The 14,007-nt window shown below is 38.9% G+C and overlaps 1 protein-coding gene and 1 non-coding gene across 2 annotated transcripts in view; one reads left to right on the top strand and one right to left on the bottom strand.

Moving 5' to 3' along the window:
• The window catches only part of CTTNBP2 (cortactin binding protein 2), a 147,817-nt gene that overhangs the window by 20,852 nt on the left and 112,958 nt on the right, over positions 1-14,007 (top strand).
• LOC142873117 (U5 spliceosomal RNA) lies at positions 7,396-7,511 on the bottom strand. The gene has a single exon (XR_012921167.1). It is a non-coding gene; the product is annotated as a U5 spliceosomal RNA (small nuclear RNA).

Genomic DNA, 14,007 nt, shown 5'->3' with positions numbered 1-14,007 from the left:
TTTATTTTTTTAGAGATAGGGTCTCGCTGTGCCGCCCAGGCTGGAGTGCTGAAGTACAGTGGCATGATCACAGCTTACTGTAACCTTGAACTTCTCAGGTGATCCTCCTGGCTCAGCCTCCCCAGTAGCTGGGACTACAGACAAGTGCCATCATGCCATGCCTGGGTAATTTTTTTATTATTTTTTGTAGAGACGGGGTCTCACCATATTGACCAGGCTGGTCTCGAACTTCTGGCCTCAAGGGATTCTCCTGCCTCAGCCTTCCACAGTGCAGGGATTATAGGCTGTATTTCAGTCATTATTAAGTCTTTTTAGTTGCATTTCATTTTTTGATTTTCAAAAAAATTTTTTTAGCATTTGATCAATTTGTTTTTCTGTTTCATATCTGAATAAAATCAGCAGGCAGTAAATTGAGTCCTTAAATAGGAATTTGGTTTGGTTTCCGTGAAAGGCTGTTGTACTGATTTTGATATTATATAATCCTTTGATTGCTTTGTTTTGTTTTGTTTTCCAGTCAATGAAAGTTGCAGTGAACTTGTGAGGGCACGTTAAATGAGCCAGTGTGATGATAGAGGGACTACTGATGAAACTTCAATATTTTAAATAATTGGTTTATTAAAATGCAGATGTATCCTTGCCCTTGTTAGAAAGTTCGGGTTTCCTTTCACAAAGCCTAAATCAGCAGAATTTGGTTTTAGATTAGATTCTTTAAAATAAACTTCTAAATCCCTAAAAGTTAACTTAGAGTTGATGGCAATTTTCTATTGACAGTTCTCTTTCTATGAGTGGGGATAAAACTTTCATTGGACACTCTCGAAAGTGCATCGGACTTCCTTCTGGGGCATCTTGACAGACTGCTGAGACCTCAGTATCTGAATCGCACCCTTCTGTCGTGTCTGCTGGGCTCTATCAGAGGTTCCATGTGTTTTGTGCCTGTTTAGGGGATGGTAATCAGTTGCAGGTTTGGTTTGGTGGGATAGTAGGCAGGACAATTAATGGAAGCACTTTAGAAACCCTTAATGGGCATCGTCAATGTGTTAAACTCTTAATGAGTTTAAATTTCAAACAGTTGACAGTTGAAATTCACTGTAGGCTCTGAGGTAGGAAAAGGATGTGACAAAAACAGTGTTTAAGGGAGATCGTGTCTGCCACTTTTGGAAATAGATTGACAGAAAAAGGGAGAGAAGGATGTGAGGAAGCAATTACAATTGACATTAATTAAAGTATGGTTCTAGGAAGCTCTGAATTCCGGGTAATGGCTGGAAATGTACGTAATGTGTTGTGTGTGGGGGGGTGTGAACAGGACTCGAATAGACAAGGGATTGCTAATAAAAATAACTCCTCCAGCATTAGAGTGCATTATTTTCTTACTGGTGACAGCAACCAGTTATTCCTAAAGCAATTGCAGTGTCAAGGTAGAAACTATTTTTAAGGACAGTGTATTTATGCTCCACGTGAATTCATGCTCAACTGATTCAGGCATCTGTTCCAGTTCTCTCAATAGCCTTTTTAGTGCTAGTAATTCAACATTCATCTAACAAATATTTCTGAGTGTATATTACAATGCCAGGTCTTGCGCTGGGCACTGGGAAGAGTGTACACTAGCCAGTCCTGGTATTTGTGGCACTTAAGGTCTAGTAAGGACACTAACATAATTAAAAAGTTCCATTTGTGGTAAGTGCAACAATGGAAAAAGGAGTGGGATCTAAGGTATATGCTATAACTGATAGGATGTTTTTCTAAGACCCATGATAAAGGACTATGTACAAATAGGGTCAAAGTAAGAATATGAAAAACTTAGCAAGATATGAACATTGATAATATAGTTAATACAGGGAAATAACCATTTTCTCTGGTTTGGTCTCCACGTACCAATGTTACTTATGTTTCTCTATTTTGTGTGACTCCCCTAAAGTTGTTACCTGTTGTGCAGCTGCTATGTCCCGTGTCCTCCTGATCTCTCGCTACATGCAAATCCTCATGGACTTCTTGCTTTTCAAAATCGATGTTGGTCTCTCCTATTTATCCTATTTATTCTTAGGTTACTTGAGAGATTACAAAGCACTCTGACCATTTTGTATCAGTATCCTTCATGGAGGCATTTTTTGTTTTAACAGCTCTATTGATAATGTATTGCATCCTGGACTCCTTGAACTTCTGGCACCACTCTGGGGGCTTAGACAAGGTGAGGACTAGGTTTGTGCGGGTTTTGGGGGTTAAAATTAATTCTTTGCCAGGGAATTTTGTATTTACTCACAAAGAGAGATCCTCATAGGAGGATTTTCCTTCCAGAAATGTCTGAACCTTGTGATGAACACTCTTTAGAATCCTGACCTGTGATCTCCTCTCTGTTGGAGAAGAGAAAGGATTCAAGGATAAGACCATGTTCCTGCTTTGTCATCTATGGTTGTGTTACAGACCCCTCCCAAGGCATCGTGGCTTAAACAACAATCAGTCTACTTGACTCACCCATCTGCAGTTTAGGCTGGGCTTGGTGGGGACAGCTCCTCTTCTGCACCTCTGTGCGGTGCATACCCAGGCCTTTCTAACTCCAAGTGCATCTTCTTAGCCACTCCCCTGTTTAGTGGAAGCGAGCTGGTTACAGCTACTAAATATACTGCAAGGCAGGCTTGTTTAAGGGTTATAGTAAAGCACAGATGAAGAGTTAATGAAGATGAATTATAGAAGGAGGAAAGGAGGGTGTGTTGGAGGATCCATTAAATATTTTCAGGTGGCTCCTTTATGTGCTGGCTGTCTGCTAGGAGCTCAGCAGGCACTGAAGGCTTGGGCTTCCTTGTCTCAAAGTGGTTGGTATCCCGCAGTGAGCATCCTAAAAGACAGGAAGTCGAATCTGCTTTAGCCTAGATCACAATGTCACTTTCCATTACATTAGTTCCAGTTTCAGTCACCCACTGTCAACTGTGGTCTGAAAACGTAACATGCAATAAGATATCTTGAGAGAGGAAGAGAGCACATTTATATAATGTTTTTTTACAGGATATTGATATCATTGTTCTATTTTATTATTATTAATCTTACTATGCCTAGTTTGTAAATTAAACTTTATTATAGGTATGTATGTATAGGAACCAACATAGTATATGTAGAGTTTGGTCCCATCTGTAGTTTCAGGCATGCACTGGGGGTCTTGGAACACATGCCCTGCAGAGAAGAGGGGGCTACTATATATTGGTCAAGCAGTCGCAGAGCTCAGATTCAAGGTGAAGAGACAGACCTGACCACATGGGTGGAGTGTTGAAGAATTTGAGGAGGTTTTGAAACCTCTTGGAAACAGCTACACTGTCTGCCAGGCATGCTATTTAGTACTTTATACGGATTATTTCATTTAATCCTCTCGCTTTAAGGTTTATGGCTAATATGTCCTGTGTCACACAGCTGATAAGTGTGGAGCCAAAACTTGAACCCAGGCCTTTCTAACTTCAAGTGCATCTTCCTTAGCCACTCCCCCGTTTAATCTAGTGGAAGCAAGCTGGTCACAGCTACTAATTATACTGCAAGGCAGGCTTGTTTTAGGATTATAGTAAAGCATGGATGAAAGAGTTAATGAAGATGAGTTATAGATGGATGCTGGGAAGAGGTGGCATTTCTGGAGTCTTCTGACGGGTGAGTACATTCATGAATAGAGCAACGAGAAGTGTATTTGTCTCAGAAAAGCAGCCTGGGCACAGGAATACCCAGCTGAAGCATTTGTGTGCTTAATGCGATAGGAAGGACAGAGTATTTGAAGATTGATTATTAAGCAGGAAAATGGAATGGTCCAAGGGTTTTGTTCTCCAAGTGTGGTTTTTCAGACCAGCAGCATCAGCCTCATTTCCTTAGAAATGCAAATTCTCAGGCCCCTCCTTCAGACCTGACTCACAAGTCCTGGGGGTGGAGCACAGCATTGTTTTCACAAATCCTGCAGGTGATTCTGATGCATGCTCAAGTTTGGGAACCATGGATCTGAAGGATGGTCACCTGTAAAGCTGGTGTGTTTTGTATAGCACGGTGCAATCCCTGGTGCTGATTCCTGTCAGGGCTGCAAAGGCTTTCTGCTCAGTAAGCAGGATGGCCAGCAAATGGGTGGCTGATGCTGGTTTTAGCTCTAAAGGGATTTTGATGATAAAAGACAGGGAAGTAACCCTTTTCAGGACAGCTTTTCCCAAAGCCACCATTGTCCAGTGCCTGTAAGTCACTTAGCCCGGATACATTCCCAAGGAAGCCTGTGGAAATAGCACTAAAGGAGCTTTCTTGCATTGTTGGATTAAACATGAATTATTAAGACATTAAGAACTGCATGCAATAAACCAGTATGCTATTATAGTTGACTTAATCACCTTTATTTACTTAATTGTTCCACATAGGATTTGAGGTGGCTTACAAGAATAAAAACAGCAAAATGGAAAAAATATAAGTATATAAAAGTTAGATACTAGAACAGTGGCTTACAGATCATTTAATAATAAGACAATTTCTTCTAATGAAACCTTACTTGAGGCCCAGTACATAAAACAGAAACTGAGCTCCCAGGTTGAGGCAAATAGTTGGCGTTCTCAGATTCCTAATAGGGAAAATAAAACAGGAACAGGATGAGTTACGTGATTTGCGTTGTTCATAAGGGGGGAAGAAAACATAGGAATCTTTCCTCAGGGAAGGCAAACTCCTCCTGGTAATACTGGGCTGTAAGATTTCTTCTGTGCCTCTTCAAATTGGAGGGGTTGGTTGTTGTGGTCAGCATCATTTTCAGCAATATCCATGTGAAAATGCCATGGTTGGGTATATGTCTGTTTTTGTGTGCCATTCATTGACATGAGTGAAAGGCAGGTTGCTTAGATGAAGAAGCTGGGGTGGAAGTCAAGGGGTGGAAGTCAAGGGGTGGGTGGGGTGGCCAGGGGTGGGCATGACAGCAAGATTTAAAGAGAGGTCAGAGGCCAGGTGGTCTGCCGTGACGGGGTCTCCAGTAGTTCCTCTCAAGAAGCAGATGGGCTCTCTGACCTTCAAACCATTTGCCAGTTTGGTCTTTTATCATGTGCTTGTGTTCCTTGTTTAATCACTTTATGCACTTGTTTTACAGACTGAACAAGTATATTATTTATATTCAAATATTGTTAGGCAAAGCAGTATATATAAAAATTTGAATATGGAACAAAAGCATGAAAAACAGTCATGTCAGTGTTTCTAAAAGAAAATGAGTTGATGTCACATAATTTTGGCTTAAAACACTTCCTTAGAATGTGTGATGAATGCATGTAACACAAATGTTATGAATTTATTTAAAATTAAAGTACTTTTAGTTGGCACTAAACATTTTCCTATAGCACTGAAATAATTTTGCTGAATATTTTCTCTAATCAACTTACTTCACTTTGGAAGGTCATCAGTCTGAAAGCTTATCAGTTTTCCACATGTTTGTTGTTGGATTTTCCAGCTCCCTTTGTTGTTCTGCTTTTCATTGCTTTGAAAATCAGTTTGTTCATTTTTTTTTCCTGGTGCACCTCAAATGATTTAAACCGGTACAAGCAATTTGGTAACCCTCTAATCTAAAATTTTGTTATTCAGCTCTTCTTCCTGTCAGTGAGTTGTATATTGATTTTTGTGAGGCCTTGTTGCTCTTTCTGTGGTGTCTCTGATATTTTTGCTTCAAAGCAAATTAAGCCACCCCTTTAAAATGAGAGTATTTTTAGTTATGAGATGATATTAAATTAAATATTTAAGGGAAAAAAGTCAGTATTTAAGAAGCTAGTTTTTAAATCTTGATACATTTAACTAAGGGATGAAGATTACTAGACAGCAATAATGGAGCAGCTTTTAACATTTTTATCAGTAATTATAATTATGAGAATTAAAAGAGATCATCTTTGTAAAATGTAACATTTGCTTTATAGGCTAATCAGATGTTCCTTTATTAATCTTTTTTTAACTATATAAATAGCATTGTGTGATATTTTAAAGTCACATCTCATTTTCTTTTTTTGGTACATTAACTATGGGGGAGCCATATGGGATTAGTCTTTCTTAATGACCCTGTTTTCTTCACTAATAACTGCATTCTAATTCTTCATGTACCAGAAAGTTATACTTTCTTTCCTTAATAGAAACATATATTATTTGATTGTTGAATTACTGACTTAAAACTTTACCCATAATCTTACCACTCTAACACAGTTGTAACCAGGTTATCTGATAGTCTTATATTCTGTTTTTTAGTGAGCATTTAAAATATTTTCTAGTGTTTCTAATATTTATAAATTTTAGCATTCTTGGCTATAGTGTATTTCACATGGATGAAAAACCAACACCACCTTCTATATTCTCGCATCAGCTGTTTTTCCATTAGCTATGAACAGGGATATTAAAAATATTTAACAGAAACCACATAGGCATTAGTGAATCAGAAAGGATGTGTAACTAAACAAGGACAGATTACATCCGTTACCAGGGGTCCCCAATGTATGGTGAATTGTATAATCATTATATATTACAGTGTAGTAATAATAGACATAAAGTGCACAATAAATGTAATGTGCTTGAATCATCCCAAAACCATCCCCCACCCTGGTCTCTGGAAAAACTTTCTTCCATGAAAACGGTCCCTGGTGCCAAAAATTTTGAGGACCACTGCTACACCATCTTGATCGGTACTGACTGAACAAACAGTCCTTGCTTATGGGTATCTTTTAGTAATGTTTTAGTTTGGAAAGCCCTCCTTAGAGAAGCATAGCCCAGTCAATCGCATTTGCCTGTAAAAATCTGTGTCATCTTAATGAGCATTGGTAGTGCCTATTATGATTTTAGGGCAACCTGAAATGTGTAATTTAGGTGGGTACAATTTTAAATGACATAATTTGCAAGAAATTTTGATAGCTGTGCTATTTAAAATATGTGTAATTTTATGTAATTATTAAAGGAATAAATGTTCTTCATAGAATATCTTCAAAGGCACAAAAAAGGAAACTTTCCCATCATTCAGAAGTAACCATTTTTCTCTGCATTAGTGAACATATGTATCTTTCTCAAAAATGGGAACATGCTCTGCATAGTAATTTGTGCAGCCTGCTTGCTTTCTCAATATATTGTGAGCATGTCCCTAGGAAGTCTTCAACTTGGAGATTTATCACTGCATATCATTTATTTAATGAAACCTCAACTGTCGGACATCTCCTTGCCCATCTTAGATCCCACAAGCAAGTGCTGCAGTCCCTCCTTTGCACGTGCCCCCATTCCTTCAGACCTCACTAAGCAAAGCCCTGGTGCTTGTGAAATTAAACTGTGTCTTCCTTGTGCTCACATCAGTAGGGTTGTACAAAGCTGGAGGAAAACTGCCCCACTTTGCTGACTGCTCTCACTTTATTTATTTATTTTTTCTTTACTTTATTTATTTTTTTTTTTTTGTGGAGTCTTGCTAAAGCAAGACCTCAAAAAATTGGTATAAAACTCAGAATTGTTCCTCTCCACGGAAATCTTTAGTAAAAGGCGAAAGATTTATACGATCTGAAGAGAAACCAGAGTATTGCTCTCACTTTAAATGCACTACTGTATCTTCCTGTTGGCCCTTTGTGCTGCTTGGCAATTGTATGGCATTCCTGGTGCTTTTGCTCACGTGTTCTTCTAGATTCTTTTACAGTTTCTTCCCTCTTCTGAGACCTGCAGCAGCACCACCCTTTGTTTCACTCTCAGCTGCTTTCAATTTCACTGAGCATAGACGCCATCAGGGCTCCATCACCTCACACCAGCACGTCACCGACTCGCTGGCACCAGTACCCTCATACCCACTTCTCCTGCTCTCACTCTGGGCAAGCTGGCCATGTCTGTGGCTCAGGTTCGGCTGGCCATTGTGTGCTCAGTTCTGTGCTTTCTCACATATCCAGGGATACCTGTCCATCAATTATCCCCACCCTTCTGTGTCATCAAATTTTTCCTCAAATTGACCCTGCCTCCAGTTTAGCTGTTGCGACGTTTCCTTTTGCCCCATTACAGCAAAACTCCGTGAAATGGTTGCCCCCTAGCTGACTCCAATTCCTTTTCCTCCATTCTCTTGACCCTATTCTAATCAGGCTTTCGCTGACACTCTTCCAACCAAAAATTGATCCATTTTTGCAGTTGCTGGGGCACAAACAACCTTGCTTCCTCTTTGTCCTATTTTTCTCCTACATCTAATCTCTGTTAATCTCGTTGGCTCTGACTATAAGATACACCCCAAAGCCTGCTGCTTCTCACTGTCTCCACTGACACTACCCTGTATTAGTTTTCTGTTGCTGCTGTAACAGATCATCACAAATATGCTGGCTTAAAAACAACACAAATTTATCATCTCACAGTCCTGGAGGTCGGAAGTCTAAAATAGGTCATCAGAGCAGCCTGCTGATGGTTCTATGGGAGAACCCATTTTTTTTTGGTTTTGTCCAGCTTCTAGAGGCTGCTGGTGTTGCTTGGCTTGTCATCTGTTCTTCCATCTTCAAAACCAGCAGGGCAGCACCTTCTAATTTCTGAAACTGTGGCATAGCCCAGGAGTGTCTTTCCCCATCACCTCTCCTGTGTTCTCCCCCAAGCCAGGGGAGCTGCTGCTGTCTCTTTTGTCTCTGGGTCTGAGTGCTTTTCTGGTAGCATTCCTGCTGTTTGCTGTCCTGGTTATGGATTCTAATGGCAACCGAGTCTGGTGGTTACTGTTCTGGGTTTTTTTCTTTTTTGCTTTGACTTTCTTTTCATTTTAGTACCTCATTATTTTTCAGCCATCACAAAAAAGACATGTAATCTTTTATCTGACCACACCTGCTCCTAGTGTCTCTTTCTGCATGTGGCACATGATCGTATATTCATCAAGCCTGTTTAGTTCTCCTGCATTCGTATGCATGCAGTTTCTGGTGGGGGAAGGTGTTTGACCAAAAGATCATAGTTTTGTACCTGAGACTGACTTTGTGTTTGGAGAGCTATGAGGCAGATTCTTTTCGGGTCATGAGGCAACCACCACGTTGGAGTTTAATATTTGGGGTTCGCTGTTCTTTCATTAACTTGTGGCACAAGTATATAGAGAAGAATCTTCATTCTCTGTAGTAAAACTGATACAAGGCTGAAATGTCCCAAAAGGCTTAATGCAGGGATGGAGATGAAAGGAAAATAAAGACAGAAAATGGCCAAGTCTAGAGCAGTTACTTTCAAGGTATGGTCCAGGGTCCCTTGGATCCCCAAGGTCCTTCTAAGTTTTGAACCATGAGGTCAAAACAGTTTTCTTACTAGTAGACACTTTCTTTTTTCATTCTCATTATGTCATAAGTGTACACGAGCTTTCCAGAAGCTATGATGCTATAAGATTTTTTTTTATGACAGTCTCTCACTCTGTTGTCTGGGCTAGAGTGCCGTGGCATCAGCCTAGCTCACAGCAACCTCAAACTCCTGGGCTCAAGCGATCCTGCTGCCTCAGCCTCCCAAGTAGCTGGGATTACAGGCATGTGCCACCATGCCTGGCTAATTTTTTCTATATATTTTTAGTTGGACAATTAATTTATTTCTATTTTTAGTAGAGACGGGGTCTCGCTCTTGCTCACGCTAGTTTCAAACTCCTGACCTTGAGTGATGCTCCCACCTTGGCCTCCCAGAGTGCTAGGATTACAGGCATGAGCCACCGTGCCTGGCCAATGATACAAGATTTTGCAACAGATTGAATGAAGAAGCAGATACGAAAATCTAGCTTCTTCAGTTAGGCCAGATGTTAAGGAATTTAGTAAAAATGCAAAATAATGCCATTCTTCTCACTTATTTAGATTTTGAAAATATAGTGATTTTTCATAACATATTATGTTAACACAATGCATCTGTTATTGTTTTAATATAAATGAATTGATTTAAAATTTCTCAGTTTTAATTTCTAGTAAGATAACTAGCCATATCTAAACCACATAAACCAAAGCTCTTTGTACCTTTAATAATTTTTAAGAGTATAAAAGGGATCTGGAGACCAAAAAGTTGGAGAATTACCAGTCTAAATAATTTGGCTTTTGAAATACGGCTTGCTCACCATCAGCTGTGTCCTGCTGTCTAGACTCATTTTCCCTCCAGAGTCCAGCCTCTGGGGTGCTTCATTCCCTTGATGACGAGGTGAGCAGTCCCTCTCGACTACTTGCAGTTTGCCCACAACACTCAGATTTCCTGCTTGAGAACAAACTTTTCCCAGTGATACCAAAAATAATTGCTTGCAGCAAAGACCCAGACTTCCCAAAGAGATAAGAGCCCCACGTCTTTGCACCCGCGGCAAGATAGCTGGGTCATGACCAGCGTGTGCTTTTTACCCAGGGCACCTGTGAGCTAAGAGTTCATTTGTAGGGAAGATGTTGCAGGGGGCAGGGAAAGGATATTTTTTTGTTAGATCCTATCAGGGACCTGACCCCAGCTTGATGTTGGGGATTCACAGGAATCAGAAATACCCTTGCCTTTTGACTCCTTTGGACAGAGCTGTTGGCTATTGCTGAGTGTCCTGCTTTTCCACAAATGATCATTTTTTTCCCCGTGTAGGCTATTTCTGGAACTAGAAATGTTTCAAAAGCCTATTGCGTTCAATAAAACTGTAATGCTTGGTTGTGGTTTTGTGCTTTGTAGCCTTTGAAAACCTTCCAGATATACCCTAAGTATTTATGATTGTATGAACAGGTGTGTATGTATATTATCTTTGTGTGCATTCACACATACAAATGCATGTGTTTGTATTTATTAATCTTGTATACCCCACATAAATTTGGAGTAGTGAATCTTTCAGAGCCAGAAATATAATTTGAATCATAGTTTTAGAAATTTATGTTAATCAAATTTGATTATTTGGTAATTATTATAGTTAATGATCACAAAAAATTTTATAGATAAAGCCTACTTCAAAACCATCTTAGGGGAATTTTAGTGAAGTAAAGTTGTGTTACTCTGTGGGCCCCTGTCGATGATAAAGCAGAGGTAGAAAGGTGGGGCAGGGAGGCCAGAGTCCTGGAGCAGGAAGTAGAGCCAAGACTGAACTCCATGTTCCTGCCACTGTTCAAGCTGAAGTCAGAGATTTGACCTATTTCTTCCTTAGACAGAAGTAGAATTTTTATTAAATTAACCACATGGTTGAAATGCTCCCAAGAAAGCATTAGCAAGGGTAAAGTGCCTGGATTAAAATGAACAGTCTACTAGCCTATTAAATTTAACAGTTTATCACATTACAAAGTGTGTTGAAGTTTTTTGTTTATTGTGATCCCTTAGCTGTTGTTAGAGAATTTTGCCAAACCTTTAGATGCACCATTAAGGCCATTCTGTGGTTCTGACACAGGGCTTAGAAACTTAGACCATGCTACCTTTATTAGGAAACTTATTCCTGATCCTTAAATCTCAGTTTACCACTCTTACTAATGGTGTATAAATAACTATCTTAACGTGGTTTTCAGGATTCAATGAGGCTACATATGTAAACTCTAATAGTTAACACTTACCTGGTGCTTATGATCTGCCAGACAGGGAGATGGGGTGAGCAGAACACACTACAAAAATAACTACAAACTGTGATGAGATTTTATACTAAGGAAATAAGAGGTGGGATCCTACTTTAGGTAGTATAGTTAGGAAAGGCCTTCAGTGGAAGGCCTTGTTTCTCTTGGAAATGACCATGAGCCTGTGGAAATTACATCTTGGAGGATTTTTTTTTAAAGTTCCCATTTGGAATATTAATGTGCATTATTAAACATAAATGTGGAAAACTTTAAAGAAATGAAGAAATTCCAAATAATAAAATGGTACTGTGGTTCCCAGCTGCTACATAAATAGATATTATTAAAAAAGATTTATAGGAACAAGCCCAGGAAACTATAGTAAATCCTGAAATCTTTATTTTTGTGCAGGTTTCTTTCAGTATTTTAGGTTTCATTAACATTTTTGTAAAGGCAAAATCAAAGGTGATATGTATATAAGAGTTGCTGCCCATAAATGAAATAGTAGATTTTGGAGACTTATGGCCTCAAATCTTCCAAGCTGAATCACTTGTTAAAGAGCTGGTCATTTGTAAAAATGACTGAATTCATATTTATAAATCTCTTGAATATCTTGGGTAGTTTTCAAAGATTGGGTCTGTGATTAATGCAGAATTACTCTATTAATGAATTTTTAATTTTTTTTCTTTTTTTGATAACAAATAGTATCACTAAAGAGAAGAATTGCCTGTAGATTAAGTTACCCCCTCAAACAAGAAGTGAGATAACCACATTAGACTCCTTAATGCTGTTAGCATTAGACACTATGCTGATGTTTTGTGCCATGCATTCTTTATAACAAGTCCCATTTTTCTAGATAAGAAATTACAGCCCATCAGGTGAACTCTCCACTGATTTTAGTGGCAGAACTCGGCTCTTTGGACTCAAAGTCTACAGATTTTGGTTGTCTTTTTTTTTTTTTTTTTTTTCATTTTACCCGTGTGGTTGCTAACATCAAAGATGGGCTCTGCTACTCCAGGAGGTTTTTACAGAAAGCATTCAAATGTTCAGTGTTGCCTAGCAGCTTTTTATCTGGTACTTACCTCTAAGTGGAGTCTGTCTATCTCCCCTCAGGAAATTATATCTCTTAGGCTAATGTTTCAGTTCTCTGTGGCCACATAACAAACTACACCAACATTCTGTGGTTTTAAACCATAACAGATTAATTTTCAGGTCTCTGAGGGTTAGCTGGGCTTAGCGGAGCTAGTGTGTAGGATAAAGTAGTAGGAAGTGAGGCCAGGAAGCAAATGGAAGCTCGGTGATGGACCCTGTGGACCACAGCTTCAGGTGGATGTCACTTTTCTGGGGCCTCTAGGCCATTCTTTATAGACGGGTACAGGTTGAGCATTCCTAATCTGAAATTCAAACTGCTCTCAAATATGAAACTCTTTGAGTGTCGACATGATGCCACATGTGGAAAATTCCATACCTGACCTCATGTGACAGCTCACAGTCAAAACACAGACAAAAGTTTTTCATGCACAAAATTATTAAAATATCAAATATTATGTAAAATTACTTTCAGGTTGTGTGTATAAGATGTATATGAAATGTAAATGAATTTGATTTCATCCTGATGATATCTTAATATGTATATGCAAATACTCCAAAACCTGAAAAACTCTGAAATCTGAAACAGTTCTGGTCCCAAGCATTTCCAATAAGGGATACTCAACCTGCTGTTGGTATTTCCTTAACTGAGAAAGGCTGGTTAGAGCAAATGACAGGAAAGAAGAGCGTAAAAGCAAAGAAGGTATGGAGGTGGACAGAGAGAAACAGAAATCAGAAAAAATCTGATTTTTTCACTGGAAAGAATGCTGTCAGTGGGAGTTAGTGGCATTGAAAAAAAATATGAAAGTTTATTAGGCTGGCAGATGTAAGCAAGTGAACATTTTGTTATTTGTGGTATTATGTTACAAAAGTCTGGAATTCAGTGCGTTATAATTAAGGAATTTGGGGGTTGCAAGTGACAGAAACCAAATACCTCTCAAGATATATATTGGCTTATGTAACTGAAAAATTGCAGGACTACATCTAGCTTTTAGGTAAGACTAGAGCCCGGGGCTCAAATGATGTCAGTCAGAACTCAGTCACATTCTCTCCATCTCTCAAAGCTCATTTCTTCAGGTTAACTCTACTCAGGCAAAAAACTGACCATTGATTCTCTGAAAGGTACAACATTGATAGAATTGGAGGATTAGGTTATTTTGTACAGGGTAACATTTTATTAACCCTTTGCACTCGGATGTTTAGTGTGACTTGACATGGTTAGCAAAAATTATAGAGATTTGAATATATCAATAATTTGAAATATAAAATTGAAATAAGTTTGTATGAAAAGAAACTCCAGTTTTTTATTCTGCCGTGCTTAGTAAAATCTGGGGTATTTAAAAATTAAATCCCGAGTAGAATAAAGGAATCGAGAAAAAAGCAAGTGAGTGCAAAGGGTTAACTCTCTCAAACAGTATCCTTAAAGTTCACTTTCTTCAGTTTTACAAAGAGAAACATGGTGGAGTTGCATAAT

Source organism: Microcebus murinus, chromosome 9 (genome assembly GCF_040939455.1).
Source record: "Microcebus murinus isolate Inina chromosome 9, M.murinus_Inina_mat1.0, whole genome shotgun sequence".
Taxonomy (NCBI): domain Eukaryota; kingdom Metazoa; phylum Chordata; class Mammalia; order Primates; family Cheirogaleidae; genus Microcebus; species Microcebus murinus.
Note: the sequence above shows the minus strand (reverse complement) of the source record. Positions and strands in the feature narration are given on the sequence as shown.